This window comes from Suricata suricatta, chromosome 10 (genome assembly GCF_006229205.1).
Source record: "Suricata suricatta isolate VVHF042 chromosome 10, meerkat_22Aug2017_6uvM2_HiC, whole genome shotgun sequence".
Lineage (NCBI taxonomy): Eukaryota > Metazoa > Chordata > Mammalia > Carnivora > Herpestidae > Suricata > Suricata suricatta.
In genome coordinates, this window is record NC_043709.1 from 61750014 (window position 1) to 61763822 (window position 13809).

A 13809-nucleotide genomic window follows, 5' to 3' on the forward strand; every position below is an offset into this window, starting at 1 on the left:
CTTAAGCCCTACAGAGCGTCCCTTCATTTAGAGACACTTAATAAGACTGGGCTGCTCCAGCCACCCTCCCTGCATGGACTGTCTGCCCAGTCCTTGCCTGGATGTCCTAAGACCCCTCACTCAATGTATCAACAGCAAAATGCTTGTATAGCAAACACTGTTCTCCCTGCTTTATAAATGCTCATACATTTAGCAAATCTGCACAGAACAAAGTCTGCATGGCCCCTATCTCTCAATCTCTCTCTCTCTCTCTCTCTCTCTCTCTCTCTCTCTCTCTCACACACACACACACACACACACACACACACACACACCACACACACACTACTTGGGTCGGTCAGTAAGCCTGAGTCTGATTTTCCATGAATTTCGTGTCTGGGCCCCCACCAGTGGCCGCTGTTTCAGAACCCTGCCATAGCCTGTCTTTCCCTCAGCTGGAGCCCCCTTCCCCACCATTGTGCCCACTGCTCAGGTGGCACTGTGGGCAACGGGTGCTGGGGAAGAACCATGGTCTCTGGTCCCAGTCACGGTGGATGCTGTGTGACCCAGGGCAATGCATGAGTCTCTCTAAGCCCTGGGTTTCAGAGCTGGTTGGAAGAGGCCATTTCGAAAACCATGTCAGAGCTGCCCGTCTGGGATTCGGGGTGGCCCTGGGAGTGTTTGCTTCACAATGTGCTCTCCTCTCCTGGGGTCATGGTGCTTTGTACACAGTAAGTGCTCACTAAATGCATGAACTAACAGTTGTTCACAGACTGTGACCCTGCTTTCAGCCCCACGCTGAGCCCAGAAACTGGGAGGAGCTACACCCTCTGCCTTCCATGCCCTGGCCCTCCTGGCTTCTAGAATCTTCTGATGGATCCAGGTCCAGGCCCAGAGAAGTCAGTGATGGGGAGATGCTAAGGTCTAGCACCTGTAGGCCAGGAGAAATAGTCCAAGTTCACATGTGTTCAGACGCCTGCCCTGGAGCACTACGAACCAGGGTCCCTGTGGGCAGAACCTACAGGGTCCACCCTGGAGTTTCCCCTTTGGAAAGTCTGGGAGAGTCCACTGACCACAATTTGCACCATGTGCTTGAAGAGCTGCCCTTAATACGCCAGTTATAAACATTTATTGAGCACCACCCGGCATCAGCAACTGCCCAAAACACTGGGAATACAGGCTAGTTCAGAACACAGAGAAGTTGCTGGAAACCACTCAGGTGCAGAGTCCAGGAAACATTTGGGGCAGCAGGCAGCACTTCCTGGAAAGGGGAGATTGTGCGAGGAATAGGGAGCTGGGACAGCGCCAGCAGGCTGGGAAGTGGCATGGAGAAGGGCATTCCCCGTGGGAATTTAGAATGGAGCCTCAGGTTTCCCCTGACCCTGCAGGTGGAAGAGAGAATGAGGGTAGTTGCGATCCTGACCTCCAAGTTACCGTGGCCTGAGCACTGGGCAGTCTACATCCTCCAGTGGACATGACCGGAAGGGAGGGGGTTCAAGACACAGCAGGAGACACTCGAGCCAGACAACAGGCAGAACTTCCTGCTAGAACTTCTGAATTCCAAACTGGCACAACACTATGGGGTTCCCTGTTCTCCAGGGCCTTCAAACAGGTGCCACCCCGAAGGGCTTCAGGAGGGGTCCTTTCTGTACCATGGCAGGGGCCTGGGGCAGGACTCTAAGGACTGTTCCACACAGGGGAGGCTGGGAATGGGAGAGGACAACTCAACCATTCTCACATGTTTGGCCTGGTTTCCTTCTCAAGGAAGTTGCTTCGTCAGATCCCTGGAAAACTTCGGTGCAGGAGGAAAGGGAGAGATGGGAGTAGGGTTCCTCCCTCAAGCCAGGCTTGGTACCTGGGCCCCACCCTGTCCCCTCCCAGCTGGGCCATCTCGGTGCACTAATCAAGCAGAACCTAGTGCCCCCCAGACCCAGGCCCAGACAGACAAGGAGGGTGCAGGCTCCTCCAGGAAACAGGCAGGACTGGAGGGGGGGTGTCAGGAACCCTGGTCTCTAATCCCAGCTCTGGGCCTCAGTTGCCCAAGGTCCACAGTGAGGGGTTGGATTAGAGAATATCCAAGGATACTCCCAGCTCTGAAGCTTCTAGAACCCACAGGAAGATGCGCTCCCTTCCTTCACTGTGCCCACAGGAGGTTCACAGCTAGAGCAGGACTGCCTCCCGGCCCAGGCCCAGGCCCAGGTCCACCCCCACCACGCTGTTAAATCTCTCTGATAAACTCACCACCCCGGGTCCTGGGAGAGGGCTGTTACCAGGGTCAAATTCAACAAAGCTTGTAAAATGTTTTCTTTCGAGTCAGTGCTTTTACCTCCAGGGTGAAATTCCAAGACAGGGCACGTGGCTCACACCGGATGACCATCATTGAAGGACCAGGATGATACAAAACACTTTGCTCCCGAGGGCTGGGGCAGGGTGGGGGCTTCTGGGGAAGGTCAGTTTCTAAGACAAGGATTACAGGCAGGAAGGCAGGGCTACTGAGTGACCACTGCATCCTCTAGCTGTCTCCACCAGGCCCCACTGCTGGCCAACAGGCAAACTGAGGCAGGCCACCTCCCCTGGAGAAGTGACCAGAAACACCTTGGAACCCCAGCTCCCTTGGAACAGAAAGGGTAGGCCCTTGCCTAGGGAGCCCAGCAGTGCAGGGAGGGAGGATCCTGGACTTGGGGAAGGTGGCTGGCATGGCCCCATCTTATTGTCTCTAAGTGAAGGGACGCTCCGTAGGGCTTGAGATCCTCATGTGAAATCATAGCCCCTAGCCCACCCCCTCACTGCACGGAAGAGGAAACAGGCTCAAAAAGGAGCAGTCACATAGCCAAGGTCATAGAGCAGCCGCCCCTCTGAGCTCTGGCTGCCTCTTCTGCCTCCGGGGAGGGGGAGACAGGCTAGGCCTTCCCATGCCAGAGTCTGGGCTGGGGGGTGAGTGTGGAGGTAGGGGGTGGGGGCAGGGGGACACTGTAAGGCGCAGGACCACCCCCAGCGTAAGCTGCTGTCCTCCCCAGGGAGGGCGGGGAGGCCTGGAGGCAGGGAGGCACCTGTCCTCTCCACCTGGCAGACCAGCAGCATTTGTTACCTTATAAGGTGCTTTCTCCTCTCCCTCAAAACAGCTTCTGACAAAGAACTGGGTGGGGTTGTGGGTGGAGGGGGTGAGGCCAGCTCTCAGAACTGCACCCTATTCACCTACCCAACAGCACCTGGGTAAGCAGCTACCCAGGTGGCCCGTGGTCTGTCGGAAAAAATCCACTAACCTACAGGTGGTCTCTGAGGACCCAAGCCTGGCCTGGAAACAGGACCCGTGGGTTCCCATCTTCGCCTCTGTGGGAGGGGGCTGCCCCTCCCCTGCACCGCTTCCTACTCACCCCTGATTCATAGCCAGTCTGGCTCTTCTGCCCCCTCACATCCACACAGGAACACCCACACACGTGTGGGGACGGCTGGGGGTCATGTGGAAGCCACACTTCCTGTTCTGACTTGGGGACGGTGAAGCCTCCCTCCCCAAAGATGGAGCTGGCCCTCAGCCCCAGGGCCTCCTCCCCCTTCCCCAGAGAAAGCAGATGGATCCTGCCCGGGGTCCAGAACATCTGTCTCCATCCTCAGAGGTCTAGAAGGGTCTAGGACCCAGGCCCAGTGGCTGGGAAGGGCTGCCCACTCGCCCTAACCCTACGGGATCCCTGCCTGACTCTGAGTGAGAGGTGGTGTTGAGGCGGTCCCAGGAGTAGCTACCCTGAAACAGACTGCGGGGGGCAGGCCACTACTGCAGATACCCCCACACGAGGCGAGGAAGTCGAAGGCAGGCTGGTTACTCAGTAGCCTCCCTAAGCCCCACGTCCTTCATCTGTGGTGGGAATAATAGTTTCCTCCTCTCGGAGTTGTTTTAAGGGTCCTCTGGGATGACAGATTGGATACTAGCACATTGTGGCCTGCAAGTGCCCTTAATCGGGCAGCTGGGGGAAGGGTCAGCGTGTTTGTCAGGATCTCTCGCTTTGTCTGTGGGGCCTGAACCACATTCCAGCTCCTCTAAGGCTTTAACTGGAGGTCACAGAGCCTTAGGTCATGGAGAAACACCTTGGGAAGTGCTCAGAGCACCACTGCGGGAAAGGCACTGAGGACAGTACCCATGCCGAGCAACCCCTAGGCCCCGGGTTGCCAAGTCCTGTCCCCAGCGCTAGCTGTGCATGTGGCCATGTGGGTGCGTGCGTGCATGTGTGTGTGTGTGTGTGTGTGTGTGTGCGCGCGCGCGCGCGCATGCGTGTGTGTATGGGCGGGGGGGGGGGATGTCTGGGGTGCCTCCAGGCCGGCTGGGCCACACCCTGGTGACTCAGGCCTACGGCATGCACCCTGCCTGGCTAGTGGGAGAACAAAGCCACCAGCTCAAGTCCCCGGCATCCAGCCTGAGTCACACTCAGACACACCCAGCCAGGTGCCCCATGCTTCCGAGCCAGACCCACCCAAAGGGATCTGCAGCCTTAGAGCAGAGACAGCCCCTTGCACATTCCCAGGGCCTCGTCCAGGGAAGCCCTGAGGTCTCTGGCCCAGACCAGGACCACCAGCCCACCACTCGGGTCCCCAGACTCTAACTCGTCCAGGTGGCAGAGTACAGCCCCTGTGGAACCACATGGCCGAGGTTCAGCAGGCAGGCTCTTCAGGAGGCTAGACTCAGGGAGGCTCATGGAGGACAGGGGAAAAGCTCTCCATGAGGCCCATGGGCCCTGGTCAGTCTGGGTGGGGGGCATGTTGTGGACACAGCCCTAACCCTGGGCCCCCAACTTTGGCCCTGAAGTATGTGGGAATCAAGACAAGTTGAGACAGCCAGGCCTTCTGGGTACCACTGCGGTGAAGGCCAAGTGGAGAGCAGGCCCCGGCTTCCCCACTGGAACCTGGGAGTGACAGTTGTCAGGAGAGGAGCTAGGACTCACCTTAGGAAGCCCCCTACCCCCCAGCCAGCAGTGACTCAAACAAGCCAAGGTCCCCACCCAGATAAGCAATCTGGGTGGGAGAGGAGGCCTGGGCAGGAGGGCAGGAAATCCCGAGGGGCAGGGGCGCTGCATTCACTGGCCTCCAGACTCTGAGCCCCAAACCCAGGCCCAGTTCTGTGTGAAATGGGGCCCTTGCTTGAGGTTCCAGAGAGTCCTGGGCTCAGCTGCAGAATGCAGTTTCCTCGGGCCCTGGCCTGGGCTCAGAGTCTGGAGGGGTCCTGTCATCATGGGGGCCAGAGCACCTGGTCTCCAGCCAAGGCCATGGCTGAGAGCACCCCACCAAAAAGGGAGAAGACAGATCTGGCAGGGACAGCACAGGGCAGACACCCAGATCCCCAAGACGCTTGACAGGCTCCCACCACACCTAACCTTAACATTAACATGGCATCCTGACCCCAAACCATGCCTCACGCTAACCTGTCCCTGCTCACCTCACCCCTGAACCCATCTCTGGATCTGACACTTTCCTAACCCCCACCCTACCCCCACATCAGAACCATACCCCAGCTCTACCCTACATCCCAACCTTGGTGCTTCTCTATGCCCAAACCCCACTCTGTCCCAACCACCTTCATCATCTGATCAGCACCCACCTTCAGCTCCCGCCCTAAACCCATAACCGTCCTCCAAACCCTGCCTTCCTAGGCCCTCCCTGATCCCAACCCCTCTTCCACATCCCAGAAGCACCCCACACCTGCCTCTACCCTAAGCCCCCACAGACCCACTGCTACCCCAGCTGTCCACGGTGCACCCAGCGCGTGTCCATGTCAGCCCATCTGACAATGGGGGACCTCTGCCAGATCAGGCTTGCCTGCGTGCGTCAGACCCAGAGCAGTGGGTCAGACCCCATGCAGCCGGCTGGAAGATGATGGGGGAGGACAGCCCCCCAGGTAGGAGCATCAGGCGCTCCCCCAACCGCACCAGCTCCTGGAGGCCCTGGGCTAAGACTTGTAGGGGGGTGATTACTCAGACCCTAGCCCTCCTCTCCTCCCGGCAGCGGGGAGGCTGGGGGGCAACTCAGAGCAGTCCAGTGCCTACTGGGGTCGAAACCGTCTGCAGCACAGCCTCTCCCCCACTGAGGTTGGGGGGATGGGAGGGAGGGAGGAAGCCAAACCCAGGCCCCTGGAACTTGTGCCAGCACCCCCCACCAGGGGCCCCAGCCCCTCTCCCAGCACCCCCAGCCTCTGCCCCTGGTCTGTAGACCCAGCAGACTGAGCTGAGGCCCTCCCTGTGCTGTCGGCAGAAGTGGGAGCGGAGCTGGCTGGTGTCAGCACCTCCTCCATCCCCTGGGCCCAGGCTGCATTCCTGGCAAGCCAGGACCTGCCACTCAGGGAAAACAAGTGAGCTCAGCACCCTCCTCCACCGCCCCCCCCAGCCATGGCTGCTACAGCCCGCTAAGATCTGTCCCGAAGCTCCAGCCTGAGGCCCACTCCCCATGACCCCTCCCAGCCAGACCCAACCACCCCAAATCATCAGGCCAACACAGCCCTGCTCCCTCCCAGGGGCCCTGCACCCACAGCAACAGGATAATCCCCATCCCATCCCATCTTTCCTCAGCCCACCCGCTTCCTACCAGGAGTAGGAGTGTAGTGGGAGAGTCAGGAGCTCCACAGTGGGCAAGGGTGGCCCAGAGAGGTCACAGCCAATCTCCTATCACCCCGCACGGTTAGGGCCTGGACTCTCTTGCGCCATCTCAGGCCTCAGCCAGTCCAGGGCTCACCCCAGAAGCCTGGATAAGCAAATGGGGCCTCTGGAGGCTATGGGAGCTCGGGAGAGGTGGGGGCCTCAGAGGATGGTAATGCCTGGCCAGGGTCCTGGGCCAGGGCTTCAGGGCGGTCTCACCAGCCATCTCACCTGATTCCTTTCAGTCCACAGGGAGAAGGAGCTTCTCCTCCTCTCTATCCATCTAGGCATCGGCCACATCCAGGCCCAGGTGCCTGTGGCCCATGTGACCACTCTTGGCCACCCCAGCTGATCTCTCCCTGGCTCTGGCCCTACACGCCTCCCCACTACCCCCCGCCCCACTCCAGCCCCCTGCTGAGCACAGGAACCTTGACCTCCCTGCTCCAGTGGCCCAGGCTGACCAGAGTCTTCTGGAAGCTCAGTTCTATCCCAGGCCCCCCACCCCCAGACACTTCTCATTGCCTCCTGCCCGTGGGATTCACCGCAGGCCATCACCAGCAGCCAAGGACCTCCACAACACGCCAACCCACAGTGGTACCCTGACCCCGCTGCCTTCCAGCCACCCCCTGCCCACGCCATACAGGATCCCCCCCAGCCTGGAGCCCTCCCCTCCAAGAGGAGCTCCCCTTTTCCAAAGCTCAGACTACTGTTGTCTTTCTCCGATGGCCTCCCCATGTCCATCCCCTGTCCTGTGGCTTTGTGGTAGTTCATTGCTACCCCTAGACCTCAGCTTCCTGAGGGTTAGGAGATGGTCTAGACACAATTCTTGCTCCCTAGCACATCATCTAGGCAGGAGATGGGGATGTGATTTCACAGTGATCCTGTCTGATAACCTCCATCCCTCCCCAGTCGGCTGTGGGCCATTGGGTGTCAGCCAGGGGCTAGATGCCTAATGCCAGTTCTCATGACAGTCTTATGACATTGGTGTTATTGTTACTTATAAGGACAGTAAGGGCACTGCAACAGGGTGAGTTATTGACCATGTGGCAGAATGGGAATTAGATCTCAAGGCCTACCCTCCAAAGTATGGAGGACCTGCCCCAGGTGGATGGGGAGGTGGAGTGCCCTGGGGCAGGACCAAGGCCAGACCTTCACCTAAGTCCTTACAACCATACATAGGCTCCCCAAGGCCTGCAGGGATGGCCAGGAACCTCCACTGCAACCCATAAGGCACAAACCCAGGATTCAAAGTCCCACATGCAGTCATCCCTGCCCCCACTCCTGGCCACCGCCCTCAACACCCAAGCCAGCCAGTCCAGCCAGGCCAGCCCAGCCGGAGAGAGGCTCCAGGGATCCCCACCCCCACTTGAAGCCAGGATACAGGGATTCCGTGGGGCAGGAGCGCCCCCTGCTGACCAGTGTTGGACAGGCAAGGGACGGTGACCCAATCCAGGCCCCAGGAACTCTGCACACTCACCATTTCTGGACCTTCTTGAGGACCCAGGGCCAAATCAGAGGAGGTGAGCCAGAAGCAGAGAGGAGGAAAGAGTCTACCCAGGAACCACACAAGCACAAGCATTCCGGAGAGAAACAGCAAGGCCAGAAGCAAATGGGGGTGTCTGGAGCTTGGTGTTCAGCCTTGGATTTGGTGATACAGTAGGCTGGACTGAAAGAGTCAAATGTGACTCCTAGATTTCTGGGACTGGGTGGATAGTGAGACTAAGACCCGAGCCACAGGTGAGAATAGGTCTGGGACGGCAGCTGAAGGACTTGTCTTGAACATGTTGGCCCTGAGGGACCAGAGTAGTTATTGGGTAGGGACCCACGCGAGGTGGACTGAAGCTCTCTGGAAAGTCCTTGGACTTGGAAGTCCTTGGAAGCAGGGCTTCCATTCCAGCACTGTTCCCCTCCCGTGGCTTCTGACCCCAGGCTTGGGCAAGTCTATTCTCAAAATGGGCTAGCTGTGGCTAAGCTGCTCTTAAGGAGCCTTCTTGCCCTGTACTTGCCATTCCCTGGGCCTCAGTCCCCTGCAGAGCCCTCCTGTGAACATACTGAGGACACAGATAATTTCCCAAGCACACACACCAAGTTTATTGAGCATATACTATGGCAAGGTGCTAGGGAGGCCTCATCAGCCTGTGTGGAAAAGTAACCACTTTAATGTAGGCGCCCAAATCAGAGGGGCTCCTGGGCACCCCCCACTGTGTGTTGCAAGGCCTCATGCTGTCCCCTGAAAATCCCCCCAGTTACTTCCAGGCCCAGCCAGGGTCAGGGGTTCACGCACAGATACCCACACCCCACCCCACACTCTGAGCTCGTCCATTCCTAAGTATTGATGCCTCTCCCCTGCTTTCTCTCTCTTCCTATCCTCCTCCACCCTTAATGAGGGGCCCTCCCCTCCTATTCCCTTCTGGCCTTCCTAGCTTCTCCTGCCCTCTCATCACGTCAGGAAGGTGATGGCCCCAGCCATAGTTTATCAGCAGCCCACTTAGAAATACACCCACTAGACAGGACTGCCCAGAACCAGTCCCGCCTTGAAACAAAATCCCTTCTGCAGCACCCTAAGGAGCAGGTGCTATCTGCTTGCATACTTCCAATACCCAGGAACTCACTCTCTTACCAGAAAGCCCATTCCATGTGTGGACGGCTCAGACTGTCAACCAGCCACTCACCCACCTCCCTGTCAGCCCCCTTCTGGTTTTCTCCTCTGAACCCACGTGGGACACAGAGGCTTGTTCCTCCACGTGATGGGAGCAGCAGGGAAACAAATACCTTACTAAGCACCTGCTATTTCCAGGCCCTTGGGGTGCAGAGGTGAGCCACGAGCTGTGGCCCCTGCCCTCAGAGGATGTGACAGGTCCCTGCAAATACAAATCGAAATGGAAAAGAACAGAGCAAATTTGATCGAGCACCTGCTTCTACCAGACACTGTTCCAAGCACTTTAGGTGAAGTAATGTGATTATCCCCAAAACCCTCTTATTCTCTTCACATGTTATTAGCCCCAAGTCCCATAGACGTGATGATGAGTCAAAGGGGCGAGCAGCTGGAATTAGAAACTAACTCTGCGTATTTTAAGTGTTGGCTAGAGTTTCGCTTCTCAGTTTAAAGTGTTTTTCTCTTCCATCATGTCCAAAATACAAAATTTGCCTGTGCTCTCCAGAATGGCCCATCATTGGAAAGGGGCATGGTCCGGTGGTGCCCTCTAGGGGCAAAAGTGTGCATTGCAGCGGTTTTAGTGGAGTGGAGACCCAAGGAGCAAATTGCAGAAAAAGATCCTACTAGAATGCCACATGCCAACCACCTCGGCCACCACGTAAGTGCTGCATGGGCTGTTCAGAGTTGTGATTAGATGTGCAGCTCCCAATCAGGACAGCTCGCTGTAGAACTGCGTCACTAAAACATCGTCATTTCTTCAGGGGTCCCAAGTTCTTTGGAGTATGAACACAGGTAACTTTAAGAGTTCTGAAAGTTAGGGTACGTAGGTGGCTCAGTCGGTTAAGCATCTGACTTTGCCTCAGGTCATGAGCTCACAGTTCGTGAGTTTGAGCCCCGCATCAGACTCTGGGCTAACAGCTCAGAGCCTGGAGCCTGCTTCAGATTCTGTGTTTCCCTCCCTCTCTCTGCCCCTCCCCCATTCACGCTCTGTCTCTCTCTCAAAAATGAATAAATTTTTTTTTAATTTTAATGTATTCAATCTTTAAGACAAACTTCCCAACATTTGAGACCAACTCAGTATCACCCCCGTGTTTGTGATGAAAGGTCCACAGGTATTTCTCAGCCCATAACCCAGCCCTGGCCATCCAGAGAAGAAAACCAAGCCCCAAGGTCAGGGAGCTTCATGAAGCTCTGTCCTGAAACGCTGCCCCTTCAGCTCCTGAAGTCTAATGGGTAAGAACTACAATGTGTATATTTTACTCATCTGAAAAACAGCAAGCACTCTGACGTGCTCAGCACCCCATGAGGTGCTGGGATTCCAAAAGTGAGCTAGACGTGGATCCTTCCAACAGAGAAGTGGCTTCATACTGGAAATGAGTCCTGACCGGAAACAATGGGACAAGAGAGAGAGTGGGAGGTGTCAGCAGAGGGACACTGGGGACAAAAGGAGCACTTCCACCTGGAATTGGCTGCTTGGAGGAAGGGCTCTCAGAGGATTTGCTGGAAGGAAGAGACTTGTCCCAGAAGGAGAGAACAGTTCCAGGAAATGCCAGAGGGTGAGGCTCCAGGGATACATTTGGGGAACAGCAAGCAGAAGATAGAGTTTGGAAAAGGAATCCTGGATTCTCAAGCCAGAGAAGGAGCTTAGGCCCCCTGGCAGCAGGCCTGCAACCTTAGACTTGACTCCGTGGGAGTGGGAGCCATGGGGGGTGTCTGAGCAGGAGAGTGCCCATCGGCATTACTGCAGTGTACTGGTGGTCATGTAATGCCCAAGTCACAGTATCCCCCAAAGACCAGAGACCGCCAGGGAGACCGAGTCACGCATGCAATAGCAAAGGGCGGTTTTATTACCGGCTTAGGCTGGCCGAGCCTCAGCTCGGGCTCACAGACTTTACCAGTGCAGTGGATCCGTGCTGAGAGCCCCGAACAAGGGCTGAGCAGGGTTTTTATGGGGTTTGGAAAGGAGGAGCTACAAGAAATTGTGACATGGGTACAGTGATCCAATCATTATTGTACAATATTATTGACAGCAGGTTTATCGATTCACATTGTCTAGAGTATTCGTTACTTTTGGCGGGACCCAATTACAACATTTAGAGTACCTTTAAAATCAACCAATTACAGGGCGAGCTAGGGTCTTGTTCGGCGACTATCGGGTTAACTTTAACATTAGGTAACAGGGTCCTATCTAAAGTCTCCACCTGCAAGCCTCACCCTTAGGAATGTGGAGAGTGGTAGCTGGCCTTCCCTGATTGGGTGTTGCGAAGGTGGTCTCTCTTGCTCTAGGCAATGTGTAACTGCCTGTTAATTTCCGGGAACTGAAACCTAGGCCTTCTAGATCAGAGGGGAAACTTAAAGCCTTTCATGGCATCTGTTTGGTTTAGACTCGAGTTCTTACAGTCAAAGCAGGGAGCAGTTTGATGCAAAGAGACCTCTAAGCACTGACCAGCAAGTCACCAGTGTGAGCGCACTGGGAGGGGCAAGCAGAGGAGGGAAGGAGTCCCATTTTGGGTCTGTCTCTTGCCAGAGTCCAGCTCCAGCAGGTCCAGGGCTCCCTGAAGGATGGACGGTGTCAGCAAAAGGGAGTCAGAGAGCCTCAGCTTCCTTTTGCTCACCAGGCAGGCCTCTCTGCTCTGACCCAAGAGTCAGCTTTATTTATTGAAAAAATGTATGGGGTACAAAACAGAAGTGGCAATTGCCTTAGACAATCATTTGTGGTAACAAATTCTTTGGTATGTAAAAATTTCCCAGAACATAGATTGGTGGAAGACTCCTGCATAATCCTTACCAACAGAGATTGAAGTAGGTGACTAGATGTTTATCATATGGGGAAGGAAGGGATCTTTAGCATTCAAATACAAGGCGATGCTTTTTAACAGAGCAAAGGCAAGAGTTAGGTCTTTGTGAGCAGGGTCAGTAGCCTGTTTTCTTGAGGGGGATGAAAACAGGCTTTCTCAGGAAATGTAACATTTGTTCCTATAATCATAAAAGAAACTCCTATAACAAGTTTTTTCATAAGGTACAATTCACATATTTTTAGCATAAGAAGGCAAGTCGCTCCTGATATCAGTCAGTCAGGCGCCTTGAGGGTCGGTGCTCAAGCAGAAATTGAGTGGGGGTTGAGTGGTGTAGACGCTGGTCACCATCTGAGGGTGGGAGGCCTTGCAAACCTGCCTCACAGCAGTCTGTCAGGGAGTCCGTCCACGGCGGGAGTCAGTAGGCAGACTCTCCCCGCCACCAGAGGAGGTAGAAGTTAAGCAGCCCAAAGTCAAGCACAACCATCCCTTTCCCGCCTTCTCCATTCACACCCACCTGTCAACACCGTCTTATACACTCAGCCTCACGCCCCCCTGCCATCCTCCGAGCACCAGACATTTCATTGTGCACCGAGCACCTGGTGTGTGCACAGCACCCCCTGGGCCCTGAGGGGCTCGCAGGAGAAGCTCAAGCCCCACCCTTAGGAGCTTACATGTGCACACACCAGAGGGATAGCCGGAGTCTATAAGGTAGAGCCTCTATGGTGCCCCCCTCCTCCCACCAAAAGGAAACTCCCCTTACCTATCTGCCTACGAAGGACCCCCCAGAAGAGATGTATTGCTTAGCTCCAAAACCTGAGTCCTTGTAGTGGATGGAATGGTGGCCCCAAAAAGAGATGCCGCATCCCAGAATCTGTGAATATGACCTTATTTGGCAAAAGTGTCTTTGTAGACACAATCCAGTTTAGGACCTCGAGGTGACATCATCTTGGATTACCTTGGCGGCCCCTGAATCCAATGACAAGTGTCCCTGTAAGATACAGAAGAGGAGACATGGACACACAGAGGAGGAGGTGATATGAAGACCGAAGAAGAAGATACCACAGTGATGCAGCCACAGGTCGGCAGTTATCATCACTATCCTGATGCACAGAGAGGTTAGGCAGCCCGCGGAGGGTCACACAGCTCCTGAGTGGTGGAGCGAGGATCAGCGCCCAGGTTCCTGCCCTCACCCTGATCCGTCTCAGGGGCCCCTCTCGCCAGCCAAGGGCTCCCTGCTTTGCTTCTCTTGCCGCATTGCTTCTGCTTCCTTCTTTCTGAAGGAACAGCTCCTAAGCACTCTTTCTGCTCCAGCTGCTGTAAAACTTAGGTCAGCACTGACTCAAAGGACAGCAAGGGGCTGCGCCTCGGTGGCCACCAGTTTTGTTTCCTTCTCGATTCAGGGGCTCTGGGTCTCTGCTTCATCATTAGTGACAGACTGCTTCTTTCCAGAGAGGATGTGGGAAGCAACTCGTGTCAAAGGCATGAGTTAGACCAACGCATGGAACTGAAGCAGGGCCCACAGAACACAGAGACCATACAGGCTGAATGGAGCGGCAGCAGATGCTGTGGTAGAGTCTCAAGGCCGCCCGGTGGAAGAGGAAATCTGATTCCTATCTGCAGGAAGCAGACGATTTTCTCTGTGGCAACAAACTTCTCCCCTCATAATAAATGCTGATGAAAACTGCTCACGTGAGCCTTCACCTAGGGAGCGCTGAATGAGGCAAGGGGCTGCCTGTGTCCCAAAAAAACATTTTTGCTGCAA

The 13809-nt window shown here is 55.7% G+C and overlaps 1 long non-coding RNA gene across 1 annotated transcript; it reads right to left on the minus strand.

Annotated features, from left to right (window-relative positions):
• Positions 1-1089: 1089 nt before the first annotated feature.
• LOC115303815 lies at positions 1090-2260 on the minus strand. Its single transcript, XR_003914253.1, has 2 exons — positions 2221-2260; positions 1090-1361 (listed from the first exon to the last, which is right to left on the minus strand). It is a non-coding gene; the product is annotated as an uncharacterized LOC115303815 (long non-coding RNA).
• Between the last annotated feature and the right edge of the window lie 11549 nt (positions 2261-13809).